Source organism: Bubalus kerabau, chromosome 5 (assembly GCF_029407905.1).
Source record: "Bubalus kerabau isolate K-KA32 ecotype Philippines breed swamp buffalo chromosome 5, PCC_UOA_SB_1v2, whole genome shotgun sequence".
Taxonomy (NCBI): Eukaryota; Metazoa; Chordata; class Mammalia; order Artiodactyla; family Bovidae; genus Bubalus; species Bubalus kerabau.
Window position 1 is genome coordinate 104,160,473 of NC_073628.1, and position 15,777 is coordinate 104,176,249.

Consider the following 15,777-nt stretch of genomic DNA (forward strand, 5'->3'; position numbering starts at 1 on the left):
TCTGAGTTCAGCCCCTCAACCAGCTGCACTCGGGCGCCTTCAACCACCTACCAGTTGCGTGTAGTTTGGGGCCCTGTCTTTTCATCTGTAGAATGGGGACATCACACCCACCATGCAGGGCTGACCTACACAGGGGTGTCTAGCAGGATTCCTGGGGCATCTCAGGGTGCACACTCAGTGCTCCTGTCTGACCACTGAGCCATTTGTAAATCTGCTATTGGCTGTCTTGCAGTTAAGCCCTCACTCCTCGTTCCACTCAGGCTTCAGAATCTGCTTCCTGATGGCAGCACGTGGGGTGGAGAGCCAGCCACTGGGGCCTATACACCCCACCAGCACCATCAACACACATGTCTGTGTTTGGTGTGTTTAGCCGCTCAGTTGTGTCCGACTCTTTGCGACCCCATGGATTGTAGCCCACCAGGCTCCTCTATCCATGGAATTGTCCAGGCAAGAATACCGGAGTGGGCTGCCATTTCCTCCTCCAAGGAATCTTTCCAACCCAGAGATTGAACGTGTGTTTCCTGCATTGCAGGCAGATTCTTCACCACTGGGCCACCGCCACCAATGCACATGCACACGTGTATACACACCTGCACACACACATGCTCTGCTTTCATCGTGGTGAATCCCCCACCCCAGCCCCTCCACTCAAGAGTGCAACTTCAGAGGCATCCCTGAAGCGCAGGTGGTACCACAGTGCCCGGCAGGCAGCACAGGAAGCTATCCTGCTGCCTGGGTCTTGGTGATGCCTGCGAGGCAGCCGGGGTGGGTGGGGGAGACCAGGGAAAACCGGCACTGGCCTGGCCCTATGGGGCTGAGGAATGGTGGCCCCCAGCGGGACAAGCCTGGCCATGTGGCTGGGGCTGGGACTGGGCAAGCTACTCCAGGCCTCCGTGGCAGAACATGGAGAGAGTTCCTGGTGGACCCAAGGGGTGGAGGCGGTGGCACTAGAGTGACTTCTGTCCCTCCCCCAACTGCCGGGGCCATGCAAATTGCCCTGCCACCCCCCTGGGGGCAGACGGCAGTGCCACACAACAGTGGCTGAGCCCCATCAGGGGAACCACAGGCATGGCCTCCTCGCACTGGCCCGTCTGCCACCCCCGCCCCCAGGGTACCCAGTTCCCAAGCACCAGGTGGGGAGCTAGTGAGGAGGGGCTTCTGTACCCTGGCGTGGCCCCAAAGAGCCCCAACCGGTAACTGAACAAGGAGGGCCAGCCTGAGCCAAGCCTACCTTGGCGGAGCCTGGGCCCTGGAGGGTCCGTGCAGAGGGGAGGCAGCAGGAAGGCCCACAGCTCGTGGCTGGGCAGGCCGGCGGTGGCGGCAGCGTCCTGGTCGCCTAGGCGATGACATTGGAGCCGAGGAAGCAGCGTGGCCGCCTGGAGCCTTGGGGCAGACGGGGCGGAGCATGGCCTGGAGCCCTGGGGCCTGTGGCCAGCATGTGCCCCCTGCTCTAGTGGACTCATTGCCCTCTGCAAGGGACCCAACAACAGCCCCACCTGGCGGGAAGCAGAACTAGGGGCGGGGGAACAGGATCGGAGCCACTGACTCCGTTTGTGTTTCTGCTTGTGGGTTTTTATTCTACTCCTCTTGGTCGAAATTTCCAAACACACTCAGAAGTAGAGAGAGTGGCACAGTGAACCCATGGATCTGTCCCCCGGTCTCAACATCGGTCCGCCCTCAGCCATAGCCTATTCTACAAATTATATTGTTTCACCTGTCGGTCACTCAGTTGTGTCCTACTCTTTGCGACCCCATGGACTGCAGCCCGCCAGGTTCCTCCTTATGTTAGGGGAAGCACACTGACTGAAACCGCCCACCCTGGCCAGGCTCTCTAGTAACCTTTCACATGACAGCAGATCCTGGTAAGGAATACGGAACTGATAAGCCACCACCAACCGGAAGAGTTCGGGAAAGGTCTAAAGGAGACACCGCGTGTCCGTCCACCTCCCAGAATCCCTCTCACTAGCATCTATCTTGGCTGAGGGATGCGTGCGCCACCGGGAAAGACAGAATTAGAATGACTGGCCAAAGACCACCCAGAAGCTAATCCCATCACCATAAAACCCAAGACTTCGAGCCACGTGGCAGAGCTGTTCTCCTGGGTTCCCTTACCCTACTGCTCTCCACCCGGGTGCCCTTTCCCAATAAAATCTCTTGCTTTGTCAGCACGTGTCTCCTCGGACAATTCTTTTCTGAGTGTTAGACAAGAGCCCGCTCTTGGGGCCCTGAAGGGGGGCCTCCCCACTTCCTACAACACTTCCATGGGATTTTCCAGGCAAGAATACTGGAATGAGTTGCCATTTCCTTCTCCAGAGGATCTTCCTGACCCAGGGATTGAACCTGGGTCGCCTGCATTGCAAGTAGACTGTTTATCATATGAGCTACCAGGGAAGCCCTTAATACAGCAGCAGGTGCTTCTAACAGATAAGGATCCACCTATTTCAACACCTATTTCAAAAGTGCTGATATTCAGCTCTTTCTGTCCTACCAACACACATATGCACGTGCAGGCACATGCACACACACACACAGAATAAATTCAGATAATTCAATGTAATATGTGGCCACAGTACCACATTCTGAATTTCCAGGCCCAATTTTTAACTGCTGGTCCAAAGAACTTTGAAGAGGACACAGAAGGACTTTGAGGAGAACACAGATTTGGGACATTAATCTGTGTCCACATAGTGTCCCTTCCCTCCCCCAGTGCGGGCAGCAGCACAGAAAGCCCAGCCCAGCTCCTGGTAGACATGGCCAGAGGGACATTGCAAGTGGGATTAAGGACCTGGAGGTGGCAGCCCTAGGTTATCTGGGTGGACCCAGTGTAACAACAATGGTCCTCACAGGGAGGCAGGAGGTTGGGGTGGAGGGAAGGTGCCTGGACGTGGCTTTGCAGAGGGAGGCTGGAGCCGCGCCCCAGGGAGCGTAGGCACCTCTAGAAGCCCTGAAAGGCAAGAAACAGGTTTTCCCCTGGAGCCGGCAGAAGAAATCAGCCCTGCCAGTGCCTGGACTTTAGGCCAGTAAGACTGACCTCAGCCATCTAACCTCCAGAACTTGTAGGAAAACAGATGCATGTTGTTTTAAGTGGCTGAATTTGTAGCAATTTGTTTTCAGCAGCCTAGGAGACTGATACAGTTTCACAAAACACAAGCTTAGGAAACGTCATTGCAGAGATCTCCCCATTTGCCAGGGCCGCAGGGACAGACATTAGCATGGCAGTAAGTCTGAGGAGGAATCCCTGGGGTGAGAGATGCTTTACAGAATAGCAGCCCCCGGCTGCTGACTAAAGACAATACCATCCTGGGAGTCAAAGTCCTCGCCCTTCGGGGACGTCACACACAGACACATGCACACATACAGATACACATGCACGCATGGACACACACACACTTGTGCACACTTGCACACAGAGACACATGCACCGACACACATGCACGCATAGACACGTGTACACGTGTACACACATGCATACATGTGTGCACGCACACACATGTGCTCAGGCACATGCACAGAGACACATGCACACAAACACAGACACACATGTTCATACACAGACACATGCACACATACTACAAAACAACAGTGAGTGGAGGTGGGAGGCAGGTGTTTCCTAGTCCTTGTAAAAGAGGCAAAGAAGCCAGAGGGATGCTGAGGGCTCCCCATGCCCTCATTCTGGGCTCTGCCAGGCCACCTTCAGCCAGCTGATGGCTGCAGTGGGCATGTCCTCAGGGAAGCCATGCAATTCCAGGAAGGACCCCTGCTGCCCATTCTTAAGAGAAATGGGTGATCTCACCACCCTGGTCTCCTGTGGGGTGACCTCCTGACTGCCTCCTCTCCTCCCCTATGGAGACAGGAGAGTCCTGAGTTCCAGAAGGCTTGGGCCCCACCCCCAGAATTGGGATGGTGGATCCACAGCCCCAGGCTCTTGGGTGACAAACCCTGCTCTTCCTCAGCAGAAACAAGGAAGTCAGAGACAAAGGATAGCTGGCTGACTATTGAGTGGTGGTCACAGTTGGACCTCTGGCTAAAGAGCAGTTGACACCCGCCAGCTCTGGGTGGAGCACTCAACGAGCATTCTGGGCCTCTTCTCCCCTCAGGAGACACGATCAGAAAAGCCCTCCTTGCTGAGGCCGGAGCCAAGGTCAGCCTGGGAGGCCCAGGTGTGAAGTCGGGGCAAGGCCTCTGGTTATCTCCATGGAGAGGGGAGCAGAGGGCAGGGCCCTTGCAGGGTGAGCTTGCCTCACTTCCCTATTGCAGCCAGAACTGATGACCTGAGGCCCTCTGTTATTCCCTCACAGTCCTGGGCATCAGGAAGAGTCTTGTGAGCCTGAAATCAAGGTGTTTCTTGTGGAGGCTCCAGGACAATGTCTGTTCCTTTCTTTCTTCAGCTTCTAGAAGCTGCCTACATCCCTTGGCTCCTGGCCCCTCCCCTCCTCCATCCTGAAATTCCTCCCTCCACCCTCTTCCTCCATCTTGCTTTGACCCGCCTGCCTCCCCCTTAGAGGGACCTTTGTGATGACACAGATACCCCAGATACCCCAGGGGTAGATACTGCCCACCTCTAGCCCTTGATTTAATCATGTCCCTTTTCCTGTGAAATAAGTCACAGTTTCTAGGGACCAGGACATGGATGCTTTTGGGGGACATTCTTCTGCCTTCCGTAAATGCCCTTTATTCCAAGATACATTTTGGGGGCCCTGTATGGGGGTCAGCTAAAACAGCCCTGCGTCTTTAGACAGAAACCTCTGGACTTCCCTGGGGGTCCAGTGGCAAAGATTCTGAGCTCCCAGTACAGGGGTTGTTGTTGTTCAGTTGCTCAGTAGACTGCAGCACGCCAGGCTTCCCTGTCCTTCACCATCTCCCTTCACCTTCAGCAACTCCTATGAGTTTGCTCAAAACTCATATCCACTGAGTTGGTGAAGCTGTCCAACGATCTCATCCTCTGTCATCCCCATCTCCTCCTGCCTTCAATCTTTCCCAGCATCAGAGTCTTTTCCAATGTAGGGGTCCTGGGTTCAATCTCTGGTCAGGGAACTAGATCCTACATGCCGAATCTAAGACCTAGTGCAGAGAGAGAGAAAGAAAGAAACAGAGAAAGAAAGAAAGAGAAACCCCTGCTTCCTCCTGGGGCAGCAACTGTGTGGTTGGGGAGGAGGCAGCAGAGGCATGTTCAAGGCCACCCCCCACCATCCCACCTCCCACCGTTAGAGGAGCCTTCCTCCAGTTCTCAGCGTTTCCCATGAGCCCCTACTCATTCAGGGTGCCTTCCCAGAAGTGTGTCAGAAAGTCAACAGACAGTAGCCAGATCCCCGTGAACCCTCAGTGTCGCACCCGACATGTGACTCCCTGGGCATGGGGCACCGGAACAGGCACTTTACAAACAGGGATCATTTAGTCATCATGTCAGCCCTGGAGCGGAGAAGGCGATGGCACCCCACTCCAGTACTCTTGCCTGGAAAATCCCATGGACGGCAGAGCCTGGTAGGCTGCAGTCCATGGGGTCGCGAAGAGTTGGACACAACTGAGCAGCTTCACTTTCACTTTTCACTTTCATGCATTGGAGAAGGAAATGGCAACCCACTCCAGTGTTCTTGCCTGGAGAATCCCAGGGACGGGGGAGCCTGGTGGGCTGCCATCTATGGGGTCGCACAGAGTCGGACACGACTGAAGCGACTTAGCAGCAGCAGCAGCAGCCCTGGAGAACACCTACTGTCTCCATTCTGCAGGTGAGGATATGGAGGCACAGTGAGACTAAGGCACATCACACAGCAGAGCTGGGCCTAAAAACCAACAGATGAACCTCTGACTAAACCACCTACTTCAGACGCGTCCTGGGCAAAGCATGTGCCATGTTTCCTGGGATGTGCTTGTTCTTCGGGACTGAAACACCACCATCAGATTCAGGAGACTCCAGGAGTTGAACCAAACTCCTGACCCACCTGTTGTGTGTTCTGAAACCTTCTCTCAACTCCTCCCCCACCCCTCCCCCCACCCCAGCACCGTGTTAGTTTCCAAATGCTGGTGAGACAGCTTGGAGGAGCAGGTGCCCCAAAGCTGCCCAGAGGGCCTCTGTCTCAGTTCTGGGCACAGCCCATCCTGACCCTGGTGGTCAAGACCTCTCCCCACCCACGTCTTTAAACAAAGGAAGCTCTGAGTCACCGCTTGCGCCCAGGACCCTCAGCAGGGGGAAGCTTGGGCTCTGGCAAGCCCCTGCATATTTGCAGTCAGCACCCTGCTTCCCCTTCTGGTGCCTGGTCTCTGAGGAGTGGTCATTTTGGTTTTAGGTTGATATCACTGGGAGGCAAGGCTGTGGGCTTTTAGCCCTCGGAACGGAACGTGGTAAACTGTGGGTGCTCAGGAATGAATGACAAGTGATGGGTGGATGGATGGATAAAGAGTTAGACACTCTGTGGAATACTGATTTAAGCCACTCCACATCCCTTTTCTGAACTTTGAGATCCAAAAAACTCAGAAAACTGAAAGCCTTTCCTTACGTCTGGGGCTGACGCCACTGAGTGGACAGACATGAGACCCTCCATGGTCTTTGTTGATGTTTAGGGTAAACATCCATGTGTGTCATTGCAGAAACGTGGGTGCTCCTATCGGACCTCTTGGTGGTATCATAAAACAGACGATTCAGACACTATGCTACTTTTCTAAAATGAAACAGTGAAAGTTGCTCAGTCATGTCCAGCTCTTTTCGTCCCCATGGACTATACAGTCCATGGAATTCTCCAGGCCAGAATTCTGGAGTGGGTAGCCTTTCCCTTCTCCAGGGGATCGTCCCAACCAGAGATTGAACACAGGTCTCCTGCGTTGTTGGTGGATTCTTTACCAACTGAGAAGGCAAAATGAAAAAAAGTAATCTGAATTCTGAAATATCAGGGCTCAGGATTAGTTTGGACCATAAAGTTAGGGCCATCACAATGGCTTGGTTATCCCCAAGGCCCGGCTATACCCAGCGGTGCCCAGATAAGGGGTCAGGAAAGGGTCCCTCCCTGGGACCACAAGGGCTGAACTGGCCACATCCTCACGTTCTCTCCTTGTGTTAGTCACTTAATCATATCTGATTCTTTGTAACCCCATGGACTGTAGCCCGCCCGGCTCCTCTGTCCATGGGATTCTCCAGGCAAGAATACTGGAGTAGGTTGCCATTTCCTCCTCCAGGGGATCTTCTCGACCCAGCAGAGATCGAACCTGCGTCTGTCTAGCATACACTGGCAGGCAGGTTCTTTACCACTAGCAACACCTGGGAAGCCCCATTTTCTCTCCTTATATGGGGAAGGTATTTTTCCACTCATCAACCAAAGTCAATCTTCACACAGCAGATCTGGGCTAGCTGATTCCAAGTTCGGTCACCCTCACCATGACTTTCGTCACTTTTTACCTCCGTGGATTTTTTTTTTTTTTTTTTTTGTCAGTGAAACACTACTAAGTAGCAAAAATTTCAAAAGATTCAAAAAGGTTCAGGCAGGGCCAAGCCGGTCTCTCCCAACCCCGTTCGTCCCAGTCCTGGCTCCAGTCCGGGAGCCCAGCAGCTGACACATCTAGCAGATTTATCAGGAGGAGAGAAACAAAAAGGACCAAGGCTTAGAGACAGCAGAGGAAAGAAAAGAGAAAGTCAGCAACTTGAGGTTCTGTTGACCACTTTACATGACCCTGTCTGGCCAGAGACTCCTCCAGACTCCGAAAAGACAGCCTGGGATGGCTCGCGGCTTCCCCACGCTCTGCTCACACGGGGCTCTTTCTTCCACTTTCCTTCATCTGCACACTCCACCGCGAGAGCAGACACTTCCTAGTATCCTAATTCTTTCAAACATCACACGGACCAGATGACAGCCAGGCAGTGCTCTTGACATCACAGTGACCTCAATCTTCCAACTGTCTATTTGGACCACTTTTTATCAGAATTCATTACTTTCACATTAATCCAATTAGCATCTTGTTTACCAATACCTCATTTTTAATTTGCAGCTTCCTTCTAAAAGCTGGGGGGACTTTGACAACCTGCGTCCTCCTTGCTCATTACTGCCAAGTAATTAGGCAAGGAGCACCCCTGATCAGAAGCTAAGAAGCCGGGAGCAAGTGGCAGCTTGTCTGGCTCCGTGAAAAAAAAAAAAAAAGACAGAGTGTCTCCTAATTACCGGGGTTTTGTTGGTTGAGTCAGGGGAAGCGGGGAGGGGTGTGGGAAACGGAGGTGAGTAAAAGCAGAGGGGCCGCTAATGACTGGGTTTTGTAGGTCACAGAAAACACCGAGGGGATCCCCTTTTGATCTGCATACTAATAATGACCTGCCCTCCCACTGTCTTTTGGGGAATTGTGCTAAATTTGCATTGCACATAATGCAAATGATTGAGGACCCTAAATGCAGGACCGCCCAGTGTGGAGAGGGTGATTTGATCTGTTTATTTGTGTCCTGCCTGGCAGAGATGAGGTTTGATCCCTGGGTCGGGAAGATCCCCTGGAGACAGAAATGGCAACCCACTCCAGTATTCTTGCGTGGAGAATTCCCTGGACAGAGGAGCCTGGTGAGCTACAGTCCACAGGGTCAAAAATTGCGGGATACAACTGAGAAACTCAGCGCGTGCGCTCATGCGCGCGCACACACACAAAGCACAGGGAAGCATAGCCTCCCCTCCTGTAGCCCCAACAGCTGCAGAGACTCCTCAAGCCGCACCCCTCCCAAAAGCCACCCTCCATCACTGTGCAGGATGGCAGGACCCACACTGGGCCCCAGGCTGCCCTCCTGGTCCCCACTCTGGCCCGTCCCCCAGAGCCTGGCGTGTATGCTGGATAGACACAGAAGTGGCCTCTGTCTGGCAGGTGGGCACCACGCAAGCAAGCTTGGAGGCCCAAGGCTGACAAGAGAGGCCCTTGCGTCTTTCTCACGGCTCAGCCCCGACGGAGAAAAGAGCCCAGGAAGTCAGGGGGGAGGGGGAGAGGCATCTTCGCTGCCTGCTCTGAAGGACCCAGTCCATCCCTGCCCCAGGAGAAGCCGCCCGCCCAATTAGCCAGAGGCTTCCCCAGATGCCCCTCTCCCGGGCCTGGCACCTTGGAGCGGCAGGTGAGCAATTAGAGCCCCTGTCCCTCCTCACAGGCACCCAAGGCCTCAGGGAATGCTTTGCCAGCTGGCACTGGGCAGAGACACACCAGGGACTGGTCCCTTCTACATGCAGCCACCCTGAGAAGGACCACAGAGGAGGGACCCCTGGGCACCCAGCCCAGCCCTGATGCCCAGGCCCCCGAACCCTGGCTGGTGGGAGGCAGACTTGTCTGGTGGGGCATGGAAGGGGCTGAACCAGTCTTCCCTGGGCACCTTGAGTCTGCCCTCTGGGGCTCTCAGATGTATTCCATGGGCCACTCAAGGGAACCCTGGCTCCGGCTCCAACAATGAGGAGGCAGGTGGGTGTCCCCCGCCCAAAGATGAAGAGCCTGGGGACTAGCCCAAGGTCATGGAGGAGCCAGGTCTGCTCTGGACTACTGTCTGGACTACCAGCCCAGGGCCCTGCCTGTTGTACCCTCTGCCCATGGTGTGCCAGGCATGGGTGGCCAGACAACACCTGCATCTGATTTAATCACTTGGTCTGAGGTTTCTGGCTTCGGTGCCCACCTACAAGTGTGGTAAACGCCCAGAGGCACGTACACGGGGCGGGGTGGGGGGCGCTATGAATGTCTACTGTCAGGGTTATAACTCACCCTTGCCCCAAAACACAGATGGGAGGGCAGAAACACTGGGCGGGGCTGGAGCGCGGTCCTCACTCTGGTGCCCCCGCCCCGCTGGCTCCCAGGTCCCTCTGGGGCTCACTCTTTGGGGGACCAGATTCTAAACCCAAGGGCCAGAGTGTCGCTGCTACAGACCCTCTAGAGCTGCCTGAAATCGGGGAGGCCCCATCTCCTCTCTTCAAGCCCCGCAGGGCCCTCCCTGCTGCCTGGCCTCTCTCCTGGTCCAATTCCCTCGGAGGTGCCGCCCCTCCTCCCCGGACTCCCCCAGGTTGATGCCTGCCCACCTCTAAGCCCCTCTTTGGCGCCGGTGGCCCAAAGCTGCTTTGTGTGTCTGTTCTCTCTCCCACCTCTGGGGGCTGTGACGGCCCACGTAGCCTTGGGTGGGGTGGACGGGATGGTGGTGGGAAGAACTCCCCCCAGAGGCTGGAGGAGTGGCTCCCTGCAACCTAGGCTGCCCTGGAACAGACTGGGGGGAGGGGTGTCTGGTTCCTCTTTCAGCACAGAGGGGTGTGGGTTAGAAGAAGTTTCTTCACCTTTTACGTCCTGGCCCCTGGAACACTTCTTAGAAACATATTTCAGGGAGTTCACTGGTGGCCCAGTGGTTAGAAATCAGTGCTTCCACTGCGGTGGCCCAGGTTGGACCCCTGGGCCCTGGGGGTTCCAGAGGTCGCGTGTGCAGAATGCGCAAACAAAAAATTACCAACGAAACTAGCTACATTGAATTACAATTATTCTAGTGGGTTGAATGGCACCCCCCTCCCCTTTGTAGATGTGTAAGATAAAGATCTCAGGATGGGATCTCCCGGATTGCTGTGGTTCTAAATCCAACGACAAGGGTCCTTATAAGGGACAAAAACCGGGAGACACAGAGGAGAGGCCGTGTGAACCCGGAGGCAGGGATTGGGGTGATGTGTGTAGAAGTCCAGGAAGATTCGGGGCGAGGGGTAAGACACAGACGCGCTCTCCCTCAGAGCCTCCAGAGGAAACCAGCTCTGCCCACACCTGCGTTTTGGACTTTTGAACTCCAGCCCATGAAAGAGTAAGTCCTTTTCGTTTGTTTTCAGCCCCCTCGTTCTTGGTTAGTGCCCCAGGACACTAACACAGTTAGGATGATATTTAAAAGCAAAATTAGGGACATTCCCCGGCTGACCAGTGGTTAAGAACCCGCACTTTCACTGACAACATGGATTCAATCCCTGGTCAGGGAAATCAAGATTCCACAAGCTGCATGGCTTGGCCAAAATAAGATAAAAGCCAATTCGTGATATGGTGATTATGGGGCTTCAGGTAGCAGGTCTGACGACTATTTCAACTCAGTGACAAGAACAAACGAAATTTTGAGATTTCCACAGCAGCTGCCACACACAATGAAAATATCAGTGATTCCCTTAGGAATTTTTGCTTTCTTTGGGTCTCTGATTTGAGGGAGGATCTCTAGGAAAAGAAAATACTTTTGAGGAGCGAATGTCTGGTTTGCAAAGGAATACCAGCCTGAGAGCAGACACGAAGCAGGGGATGCAGATGAAAAGTCAATGCCTGCCCACTCGTGCAGACTCTCAGAGCCTGCTGCTGTAAAAGTGTCTTTAACTACAGCCCCGATGAGTAGAGGCTTTTCTTGTATAGAAAAAAATCAATTTTCCTCTGCATAACACACTCAGAAAGGGTTTTCCAGGAGTCCTATGTAATCTACTTAAGAAGGCAAACTTAAAGAAAAAAAAGATATTGTGTATTTGCAGTTCAATTCAGTCGCTTAGTCGTGTCATGTCCGACTCTTTGCGACCCCATGGACTGCAGCACGCCAGGCCTCCCTGTCCATCACCAACTCCCAGAGTTTACTCAAACTCATGTCCATTGAGTCAGTGATGCCATCCATCTATCTCATCCTCTGTCGTCCCCTTCTCCTCCTGTCTTCAATCTTTCCCAGCATCAGGGTCTTTTCAAATGAGTCAGTTCTTTGCATCAGGTGGCTTGTATATTTTGGCTACACACAAATGGATGCTGCTAGTTCCAGACACGGAGAAGGCAATGGCAACCCACTCCAGTACTCTTGCCTGGAAATCCCATGGACAGAGGAGCCTGGTAGGCTACAGTCCATGGGGCAGTGAAGAGTCAGACATGATAGAGCAACTTCACTTTCATTTTTCACTTTGATGCATTGGAGAAGGAAATGGCAGCCCACTCCAGTGTTCTTGCCTGGAGAATCCCAGGGACGGGGGAGCCTGGTGGGCTGCCGTCTATGGGGTCGCACAGAGTCAGACACGACTGAATCGACTTAGCAGCAGCAGTTCCAGACAACTGGGCAGGGCACAGAAACACTTTACAGCAGCTTGCAGGGGTAAACTGGCACACAGTGTTCTGGGGGCACAGTTCTCATAATAGTAAAGCTTTCAGTATCCAGACAGAAGCATGGTCAGGGGCCAAGGGAACTAGGACTTGCTCAAACACTCCTCTCAGTTTGTTTTTTTTTTTTTCATTTTTGCTGTATAAAGCTAAATCATCAGAAAATGAGTAGTTTTAAACATTGACTCAGCACTCCCATGGAAATGTCCAAATTGGAAAATAAAAGCATGCCCTTCCCTTTTATGGGGGCTGGGTAGAAGAAATGCACAGTTGAAGAAAGTTTCTGGGTTTTTTTCTTTTTTTTTGCAAACCCGAAGTTCATTGTGTGTGTCCTCGATGTCTTTTATATAAGCCTTTAGAGGACAAACTCCCCTTGAATTTGTTGTCCAGAAGCAGTCTCCTGGCTGGATGAACATGAAGCTTCCTTTCACCCACCGAGGATTTCCCTTTAAGGTGTCAGAATCTTCGGGTGAATGCCATCCTTGGCCACAGGCAGGACCTTCCCCAGGTCCGGTTCCCAAGTTCTCTACAAATAACTACTCAGGGAGGAATCCTTGCTCCAGTACCCCCGACAGAGACTGGCAGCCTCCATCCAAACCACAGGCAGATTCCTGCCCCACTGCCAGCCATTCCATTCCCCACTCCCAAGGGGAGACCTGTTGGCTACCAGAGAACTATGTCCCCTACCCTACCAAGGGCCTCTGGAGCAGCATCAACAGCCAGCACTTTGGGGCCCACTTGTGTGTAGCAGGCGTCATTCTAAGCACTTAGATATGGCATCTTGGTTACTGTTCCTCCAACCCTCTGGGACAGAGGCCATTATTGCCTTTCTTTATAGACGGGTGAACTGAGGCTCCAAGTGGCTGGGTCACTGGAGGTCCATGACAAGTAAGTGGCGGAGAGGGGATTTGAACCCCAATGTTCTAACCTCCACACCTACAGGATTAATCATTGCACCAGGCTGGCCCTTCCGTGGGGCTGTCCTTGGAGGCTGAATTTGTAGACAGCTACCCTGTTCTCCTGTTTTCCCAGCAAATTCTGGTGGATAGTAAAGGACAGGGAAACCTGGAGTGCTGCAGTGCATGGGCTCACAAAGAGTCGGACACAACTTGGAGACTAAACACCACCACCCTGTCCCCCAGAACCTCAGTAGGACTTTGAAATGGGGCTAAGCTTTCTGTGGCCATTCTCTTGGTGGCACCCCACTGACACCCTGGCAGCTTCCGGTACCAGCCCAACTTTTTATCTTATTTTTAAAAATCACATGCATGATCCATACATTCATATGTTGCAAAATGTTAAACACTTTGACTTTTCGTTCTCGATACAATTCTTCTTTAACTTATTGAGTAAGTCAAAAGATGAGTGCTAGACTTCCAGGGAACAGTGCATTTTCGCCCAAAAGCTAATAATATATTAAGGTGAAACAAACAGTAACAATGATAGCAAAACAAACAAACAAAAGGCTCCCAAATGTACAGCGTTCAATAAACAGGCTACAGTATACTTGAACCAAATGACCTCTGGTCAGAAGTGAACGGTGTGCTGTTTCCCCGGCCCCTTGCTGGTTGATGGTGGTTTACCCACCACCCATTTACTTATGCAGACACGTGCATACTTTGTGCAAAGCCGCTTAGGGACCAAAGGAAAATACAAGCTGTAGCCCATGGGGTCTCAGAGTCTGAGTGACTGAACAACAACGAGAAGGTGATAATAGCCCCCCAGCCCCCACCTCCCACCCCAGTCTAAGGCCTAAAAGGATGGCGACTGCAAAGCAAGGAGGACTAGGAGAGAAGGGGTCCTGGAAAGACGTGTGGTCTCTGGCCAGGCCGGCCCAGGGCCTAATTCTGACCCCTCTTTTCCTTGTTTGGAACAGATTCGGAAAACAGGTGGGTACCCCAGCCAACTCAGGGCCACCTAGTGATGCCACTCTGGAACCTGGCCCCTTGGTAATCCACCCCTGGGACCAACCTAGGGGCTATGCCCAGTTCCCCTGGTCCAGGGAAGACCTGGGTCTCACTCGCCCATACTGGGTAGGGTGGCTAACGCCTCCAGATTGCTAACAGCCCTCTAGAGTACAGACGGACTGGGGCCCGGCGGGGAGGGGCTTGTCAGCTACCGGCACCCGCACCCCTCCGCAGCCAGCCTCTTGGGGGTCGCACTCCCTACCTCCCCTTGAAGCTAGGGTGGAGAGGGGTTAACCCGAGGCAGGCCCTCTGGGAATCCCAGCCAGGCTGATCCTGGCCCCAAAGGCCGCCACGCTGGGGGCAGGACCCCACATCTCCCCGGCTGGACTCTGGCTCCCTGCAGCCCCACCGCGCCCCGTGTCAGTAGCTGGTCATACTCGAGGGAGACGCCAGGTCAGCCTCTCATGAGTTCGTGCACAAGGTCTCTTCTCACCGACTCCCAGCTTCGGAGCCGCGAGCCCATGCGCTCGCCGCTATGGACTCAGGCCCCGCAGGCGGAGCCCAAACACGCCCAGGCCCCTTGCGCCAGGTCCCCGTGCTCCCTACCTGGTGCCGTCGGAGCCCCGGGAATCGATGCCCGAGCCGCCTGGCGCTAGCCGGGGCTTCGCCGCGTAACCCCTTCGTGGGCTCAGGGCGGGCGCGGGACGAGAGGCGGGTGCGGCCTGGCGGGCGCGGGCGCGGAGGCAGGGCGGGCTCCGGCCGCCGAGGCGGGTTATATGGGCGCGGGGAGGGGAGGCGCCGCGGGGAGGGGTAGCCGCCAGCGTTAGCGCCTTCCGCAGCCGGCCGGCGGGAAGGCAGCGCGGGCCACTCAGCCGTTGGCAGGAGGAGCAAGGGGCAACAGCGCCAGGCTAGGGCCAAGGTTGCCATCCGGCGCTCCGCCCCCCCAGCTGGCCGCGTCCGAGTCGGGGTCCAGGGGCGCACTCTGCCCCGCCTCCTTCCCGCCGTCCTTTGGCGCGCGTCGCCCCTCCCGGCCCCGGCGGGGCCGCCTACCTCGGGCTGGACGCGGGCCGGGCCCCGGGGCCCTGATGCTGCGAAAACGGGACAGTGGCTCTCGGCCGGCTTAGGAGCGCGCACGTGGCGGGCAGAGGTGCTGACCCCCCGGCCCGACGCCTTCCTGTCCCCGGGACGCCGCATCTTCCGGGTCCCGGTCCTCCGCCCCCACGGGCGCGGGACCCCTCAGCGCCGGGAGCAGAGGATCCACGGGGCAGGGGAAGGGCTGGGCATCGTAGGAGCGCGGCCACCCAGGTCTGCGGAGTGCGCGCACTGGCTGTGGCCTGCAGCGGGGGCGGGGGGTGGGGAGATGAAAGTGGCAACCCCAGGACCCGGGATTAAGTGAAGCCGCTCGCTTCCGGGTGGTACGAGCCGGGCTCCTCCGCCCTGGGGGGCTCGCCACCTACATCGCTCACCCAGCTGAAGTCGCAGCCCCGCTCCCGCCCCTGTCCGCATTGTGGATCTGCTGGAATACCCTCTAGACGCGTCTCTTTCGGCCCAGCGGAAGATTGTGCCCACAGCACCCGGGGAGTAATTCCGAACACAGACACTCCCGTTTCGAAGCCGGCACCTTGCTCCCTCCCCCGGCCACCGATTCGCGCGCCAGGGGCTGGGTTTCGTTCCGCGCTGCGCAGGTATGCGCGGGTGTCCACGGCGACACGTGGGTAGTGCACTGGAAATTAATTTCTACGCGCAGAGACCCGCTTCAGACCAAGACTTTCCTAGGGCGCCCACACCTGGGGCTCCATAGACCGGT

At 55.1% G+C, this 15,777-nt stretch overlaps 1 protein-coding gene across 1 annotated transcript in view; it reads right to left on the reverse strand.

Moving 5' to 3' along the window:
- TP73 (tumor protein p73) overlaps positions 1–14,826 on the reverse strand; it is a 74,092-nt gene extending 59,266 nt beyond the window's left edge. The window contains exon 1 of the mRNA XM_055582469.1: positions 14,577–14,826. The gene's annotated coding sequence lies outside the window, so the exon portion shown is untranslated. The remainder of the gene's footprint in view (positions 1–14,576) is intronic.
- Between the last annotated feature and the right edge of the window lie 951 nt (positions 14,827–15,777).